Raw genomic sequence first — 7,839 nt, 5'->3', positions numbered from 1 at the left:
CTATGGAAAATGCGTGTGCTCAGTCACTCAGTCATGTCTGACTTTTTGCGACCCTATGAACTGTAGCCCATCAAGCTCTTCTGTCCATGGAATTTTCCAGGCAAGAATACTGGAGTGGGTTGCCATTTCCTCCTCGAGGGGATCTTCCCAACCCAGGGATCAAACCTGCCTCTCTTGCATCTCCTGCACTGGCAGGTGGATTCTTTTCCACTAGCATCCCCTGTGGAAAATGGAGACTGCTTAAAATCAAATAGGGGTTGTAGGGGAGGGCCTGTGGTTTTTCTTTTTGATTAATTGCTGTAACACTCTCCTTCAAGGGGCTGAGGGAGTTTCACATTTTCTTTAGATATCATTAGATGCTGAGGCTCTTGCAGGACAACTTTGATGCTCTATGAATTCTGCCATTTTGCTAGCAGGGATATGACTCTTGGGTCCACCACTCCATTAGAAATATTAACTCCATTCATATTTTTGCTATAAATCTTACAAAAGGGATAGTGCTTTGGGTATTTATGTCCACATTCTATTTTAAGGCTGTATATTCAGTTTTCATAAAGAGTCTGAGCTCGTAGTGGCTGCCATCTTGCATTGCTGTTGCTCTCTCCTCCTCTTTACTGGAGATTCTGAGAGCTTTCAGCTTTCTATTTTGACAGATTCTGCTAACAGAGGTGAATAATAGTAGCAAGGGAAAGCTCCTGTCTGAGGGGAAAAAAAATTCCAACATAGAGAAATGCCTGTCTTTTCCCTCAAACCATTTCTTCTGGTACCTGGGTGGGAATAATATATGGAGTCTGAATCATAGGTCCAGCTGACTTCAATAAAGACAGGAATACTTTTAGAATTGAAGCCACATGTTATAATGGTGGAGGAAAAAAGGGTAAGAAGTGACTCCCTCCAGACTTTGTGAAGCCTGCATGTTTACCACCAGATTTAATTTACTGATACATGAGAAAGAAACTTCTATAATATCTCTTCAAAGTATTCTTATCTTCAGTTTTCAGTTATTCGTGGATAAGTCTAATTTTTATGAGTACCATGGGGCTTCCTACTTTCCCCACTCTTTATTGAAGAAGGAAGTGAAATATATACACTGACCTTTCATATCGCACAGTTAATAGAAAGCAAAAAAGCATAAACCCAGATCTCTCTGACTCTGAGCCTAAGCTCTTTCCACAGAGCTGCTCTGCCTAGCATTTTGATAAGCAAAGAACAGCACACCTGAGGTCAGCACAAAGTACCAAAAGTAGGGAAATCTCCTGGGGTTAGTGAGTAGCTTTTCTAAAGCTATATTCTATTATAAAAACAAAGGGGAAACTGTCCTAAATGAAATTCTTTCAGATACAAGTAAGAGAATTTCAACTCAAACTCGATTTAGCAAAAGGAAACTAATTACTTCAATGAACTGGTTAGTGTAGGGATTTGCCACCTTCTGCACATATGAATCAAGGGACTTAATGCTCTGTCTTGCATCTTCTCTATCTTTAGCTCTGTCTCTTTGTTCTGCACCCATCGGGCTGATTCCATTTGCTCCTACAGCAGTAAATCTTTCTCCATTAGGCAAAGGAAGATGGTCCTTCAGTTCAGTTCAGTTCAGTTCAGTTTAGTCGCTCACTCGTGTCTGACTCTTTGCGACCCCAAGAATCGCAGCATGCCAGGCCTCCCTGTCCATCACCAACTCCCGGAGTTCACTCAGACTCACATCCATCGAGTCTGTGATGCCATCCAGCCATCTCATCCTCTGTCGTCCCCTTCTCCTCCTGCCCCCAATCCCTCCCAGCATCAGAGCCTTTTCCAATGAGTCAACTCTTCGCATGAGATGGCCAAAGTACTGGAGTTTCAGCTTTAGCATCATTCCTTCCAAAGAAATAGTAGAAGGCAAAAAAAAAAAAAAAAAGTGTCTTAGTAGTGGAGCTAAACTAACCCTGGAGGAAAGGTCACTCTTAAGTCACCCTTAAATAGTTTAAAAACAAGCATCGAAAGAATCAAGCTAATCTGGAGTAACTTAACTGCCTTCCAGAAAAAAGTCCAAAACTCTTTAAGAGATTACAGAAAACGTACCACTCAGTGCATAATATGCAACATCTAGCATTCAATAAAAAATTACTAGACATCTGTAGAAATGTGATCCATACATGAAGAAAAAAAAATCAATAGAAACATATGTATAAATGACAAAAATTGCATATTTAACAAGTTCCTAAAACAATTCTTGAAAATACATTCAGAGTGCTAACTAGTTAAAGAAAAACATTAACGTTGTGAGAACTGAGTGGAAATTATAAAAAAAGAATCAAATGGACCTACCAAACATGAAAAATACAAATCACAAGAAGAAAAAACTTCACTGGATGGAAATAAATGCATATTAGACACTGCAGAAGAAAAGAACAATGAAGTTGAAACCATAACAATAGAAACAGAAATGGTAATATTAAAGGCTTTTTTCTCATTTTTAAAATTTCTTTAAAGGTAATTGTTTGTGGAGAAGGACATGGCAACCCACTCCAGTATTCTTGCCTGGAGAACCCCATGGACTGAGGAGTCTGGTGGGCTACAGTTCATGTGGTTGCAAAGAGTCAGACATGACTGAAGCAACTTAGCATGCATTCACAAAAATAAATAAATAAATAAATAAAGGTAATTGTTTGAACCAAAAATAACAATATATTTGGGGATTTATAACATATATAGAGGCAAAATATCTGTGCAAAGAATGGGAGGAAGAGGAGGAAGTATAGCGTTGTAAGATTCTTATATTGTACATAAGTCTGCAATGTTACTTTTGTTAATTTAATTTTAAATACTAAAACATCCACATAAAAAATATCTAAGAGATATCCCTGGTGGTCCAGTGACTAAGGCTGCACTCTGCCAGTGCAGGAAGCCCAGGTTCAATCCCTTGTCAAGGAACTAGATTCCACATGCCACAACTAAGAGCTTGCATGCCATAACTAAAGATCCCACATGCCACAAGTTTAAAAAGATCCCACATGTGCGGGTGTGCATGCATGCTAAGTCACTTCAGCCATGTCTTTGCAACTCTTCACAACCTATGGAGGTAGCCCAAGCTCCTCTATCCATGGTACTCTCCAGGCAAGAATATTGGGGTGGGTTGCCATTTCCCTCTCCAGCAGATCTTCCTGACCCAGTGATTGATCCCAGGTCTCCTGCACTGCAAGCAGATTATTTACCATCTGAGCTACCAGAGAAGCCCAAAAGATCCCACATGCTGCAACAAAGATCCAGGAAAGCCAAATGAATAAATAAATAACTTTTTTTAATATTTAAAAGATGTTTAGCTAATTAGCCAATAGTAGAATAAAATGGAATGTTAGAAGACAATCCAAAAGAAGTCAAGAAAGGAGGGGAGAAGGAATGAAAAGTAGATGAGGGGAACAGAAAATAAATATCAAGCTGATAGACTGAAATCCAGTTTTTTTAATTACTACATTAAATTTAAACAGTCTAAGAATTTCAATTAAAGGCAGTTTGCCAAATTGGATTTTAAAAACAAAAACAAAGAAAAACATAATCCAACTATGTGATGAATTCAAGAAACTCACTTTAAATACTAAAATACAAAATGTAAGTGTAAAAAGTATAGTAAAATATATATAGTGTAAACAATAATAATAATACAGTTAGAATGGCTTTGTTAATATCAAACAAAGTAAACATCAGATCAAAGACTATTGCCAGGGAAAGGAATATTTCATAATGATAAAGAGTCAATCTATCGAGAATATGTAACAATACTCAAATTAAGCGCAAACTGATAATAGAGCTTCAAAATATATGTAGCAATAACTAATGAGATTAAAAACAGAATAACCCATGATTACAGCTGGGTATTTCAACACAGCTTTTCTCCATAATTAATAGAACTGGACAGTAAATCAATAGGGCCACAGAACACTTAACACTTTCAATCAGCTTGACATAGTTGACATTTACAGGGGAAAACAATAGAATGGGGAAGACTAGAGACCTCTTCAAGAAAACTGGAGAGATCAAGGGAACATTTCATGCAAAGATGGTCACAATAAAGGACAGAAATGATAAGGACCTAACAGAAGAGAAGAGATTTAAAAAGAGATGATGGCAAAAATACACAGAAGAACTATACAAAAAAGATCTTCATGACCCAGATAAACACAATGGTGTGTTCACTCACCTAGAGACAGACATCCTGGAGTCTGAATTCAAGTGGGTCTTAGGAAACATCACTACGAACAAAGGTAGTGGAGGTGATGGAATTCCAGCTTAGCTATTTAAACCCTAAAAGATGATGCAATTAAAGTGTTTGACTCAATATGCCAGAAAATTTGGAAAATTCAGCAGTGGACACAAGACTGGAAAAGGTAAGTTTTCACTTCAATCTCAAAGAAGAGCAACGCCAAAGAAGGTTCAAACTACCCCACAATTGTGCTCATTTCTCATGCTAGTAAAATTATGTTTAAAATCCTTCAAACTAGCTAGGCTTCAGATTCGTGAAACAAGAACTTCCAGATGTGCAAGCTGGGTTTAGAAAAAGCAGAGGAACCAGAGATCAAATTGCCAGCATGTATTGGATCAGAGAAAGCAAAGGAATTCCAGAAAAACATCTACTTCTGCTTCTTTGACAACACCAAAGCCTTTGACTGTGTGGATCACAACAACCTGTGGGAAATTCTTAAAGAGATGGGAATACCGGACCACCTTACCTGTCTCCTGAGAAACCTGTACGGAGGTCAAGAAGCAACAGAATCTTACGTGGAACAACTGACTGGTTCAAATTTTGGAAAGGCGTATGACAAGACTGCATATTGTCACCCTGTTTATTTAATTTCTATGCAGACTTGTTGGTCAGTCACTCAGTCACGTCCAACTCTATGCGACCCCATGGACTGCAGCATGCCAGGCTTCCCAGTCTTTCACTATCTCCCAGAGTTTGTTCAAACTCACGTCCTCTGAGTCAGTGATGCCATCCAACCATCTCACCCTCTGTCTCCTCTTTCTTCTCCTGCCTTCAATCTTTCCCAGCATTAGGATATTTTCTAATGAATCAGCTCTTTGCATCAGGTGGCCAAAGTATAGGAACTTTAGCTTCAGCATCAGTCTTTCCAATGAATGTTTAAGGTTGATTTCATTTAAGATTAACTGGTTTGACTTTTGTGGGCAAAATGATGTCTCTGCCTTTTAATATTCTATATAGATTTGTTGTAGTTTTCCTTCCAAGAAGCAAGCGTCTTTTAATTTCAAGGCTATAGTCACTGTCCTCAGAGATCTGGGAGCCAAATAAAATAAAATCTACCACAGCATCCATGTTTTCCCTTTCTATTTGCCGTGAAGTGGTGGAACTGGATACCAGTTTTTTGAATGTTAAGTTTTAAGCCAGCTTTTCACTCCCCTTTTTCACCCTGATCAAGAGAATCTTTGAGAATCTGGAGCGGTGGCTGTGCTGTGCTGCAGCGGCTGTGAAGAGATACCCCATGTCCAAGGGCAAAGGAGAAGCCCCAGCAAGATAGTAGGAGAGGCAAAATCATGTTTAGAATCAAACCCCATATCTGCCAGGGACACTCAGAGGCTCAAACAAACCTTGTGCACACCAGCACCCAGAGACCACACAGAGACTGAGACAGAACTGTGTTTGAGCATCTCCTGTGGAGGTATGGGTCAGCAGTGGACTCCCACAGGGCGGGGGCTCTGGGTGCAGCAGACCTGGGTATGGCATAAGCCCTCTTGGAGGAGGTCGCCATTAATCCCACCACAGAGCTGCCAGAACTTACACAGGACTGGGAAATAGACTCTTGGGGGCCACAAACAGAACCAGAACCCAGGAGAAAGGAGCAGTGACCCCACAAAAGACTGACCCAGACTTGCCCATGAGTGTCCAGGAGTCTCTGGTGGAGGCATAGGTCAGCAGGGGCCGGCTGCAGCATTGGGGGCACTGAGTGTAGCAGTGCATGCTTGGGACCTTTTGAAGGAGGTTGCCATTATCTTCATTACCTCCACCATAGTTTGGCCCCAGGTAAATAACAGGAAGGGAACACAGCCCCACCCATCAACAGAAAATTGGATTAAAGATTTACTGAGCATCTGAAGAACTATACAAAAAAGATCTTCACAACCCAGATAATCACGATGATGTGATCACTCATCTAGAGCCAGACATCCTGGAATATGAAGTCAAGTGGGCCTTAGAAAGCATCACTATGAACAGAGCTAGTGGAGGTGATGGAATTCTAGTTAAGCTATTTCAAATCCTGAAAGATGATGCTGTGAAAGTGCTGCATTCAATATGCCAGCAAATTTGGAAAACTCAGCAGTGGCCACAGGACTGGAAAAGGTTAGTTTTCATTCCAATCCCAAAGAAAGGCAATGCCAAAAAATGCTCAAACTACCGCACAGTTGTGCTCGTTTCACATGCTAGTAAAGTCATGCTCAAAATTCTCCAAACCAGGCTTCAGCAATACGTGAACCATGAACTTCCTGATGTTCAAGCTGGTTTTAGAAAAGGCAAAGGAACGAGAGATCAAATTGCCAACATCCGCTGGATCATGGAAAAAGCAAGAGAGTTCCAAAAAAACATCTATTTCTGCTTTATTGACTTTCCTAAAGCCTTTGACTGTGTGGATCACAATAAACTGTGGAAAATTCTGAAAGAGATGGGAATACCAGACCACCTGACCCACCTCTTGAGAAATCTGTATGCATATCAAGAAGCAACAGTTAGAACTGGACATGGAACAACAGACTGGTTCCAAATAGGAAAAGGAGTGCATCAAGGCTGTATACTGTCACCTGCTTATTTAACTTATATGCAGAGTACCTCATGAGAAACGCTGGACTGGAAGAAACACAAGCTGGAATCAACATTGCTGTGAGAAATATCAATAACCTCAGTTATGCAGATGACACTACCCTTAGGGCAGAAAGTGAAGAGCAACTAAAAAGCCTCTTGATGAAAGTGAAAGTGGAGAGTGAAAAAGTTGGCTTAAAGCTCAACATTCAGAAAACAAAGATCATGGCATTTGGTCCCATCACTTCATGGGAAATAGATGGGGAAACAGTGGAAACAGAGTCAGACTTCATTTTGGGGGGCTCCAAAATCACTGCAGATGGTGATTGCAGCCATGAAATTAAAAGACGCTTACTCCTTGGAAGAAAAGTTATGACCAACCTAGATAGCATATTCAAAAGCAGAGACATTCCTTTGCCAACAAAGGTCCGTCTAGTCAAGGCTATGGTTTTTCCAGTGGTCATGTATGGATGTGAAAGTTGGACTGTGAAGAAGGCTGAGCGCCGAAGAATTGATGCTTTTGAACTGTGGTGTTGGAGAAGACTCTTGAGAGTCCCTTGGACTGCAAGGAGATCCAACCAGTCCATTCTGAAGGAGATCAGTCCTGGGATTTCTTTGGAAGGAATGATGCTAAAGCTGAAACTCCAGTACTTTGGCCACCTCATATGAAGAGTTGACTCATTGGAAAAGACTTTGATGCTGGGAGGGATTGCGGGCAGGAGGAGAAGGGGATGACAGAGGATGAGATGACTGGATGGCATCACTGACTCGATGGACGTGAGTCTGAGTGAACTCCGGGAGTTGGTGATGGACAGGGAGGGCTGGCATGCTGAGATTCATAGGGTCGCAAAGAGTTGGACACGACTGAGCAACTAAACTGAACTGAACTAAACTGAGCATCAGAACAAGAACGAGTTTCCCCCTCAATCAGTCTCTCCCATCAGAAAGCTTCCATAAGCCTCTTATCCTTCTCCATCAGAGGGCAGACAGACTGAAAACCACAATCACAGAAAACTAACCAATCTGATCACATGGACCACAGCCTTGTCTGAGTCAAT

At 40.8% G+C, this 7,839-nt stretch overlaps 1 pseudogene; it reads right to left on the bottom strand.

Annotated features, from left to right (window-relative positions):
• Positions 1 to 228: 228 nt before the first annotated feature.
• On the bottom strand, positions 229 to 1,510 carry LOC138418495 (ubiquitin-conjugating enzyme E2 variant 1-like; annotated as a pseudogene).
• Between the last annotated feature and the right edge of the window lie 6,329 nt (positions 1,511 to 7,839).

The sequence above is a fragment of the Ovis canadensis genome, chromosome 14 (assembly GCF_042477335.2).
Source record: "Ovis canadensis isolate MfBH-ARS-UI-01 breed Bighorn chromosome 14, ARS-UI_OviCan_v2, whole genome shotgun sequence".
Lineage (NCBI taxonomy): Eukaryota > Metazoa > Chordata > Mammalia > Artiodactyla > Bovidae > Ovis > Ovis canadensis.
The sequence above is the reverse complement of the archived record's forward strand: the minus strand, read 5'-3'. Positions and strand labels throughout refer to the sequence as shown.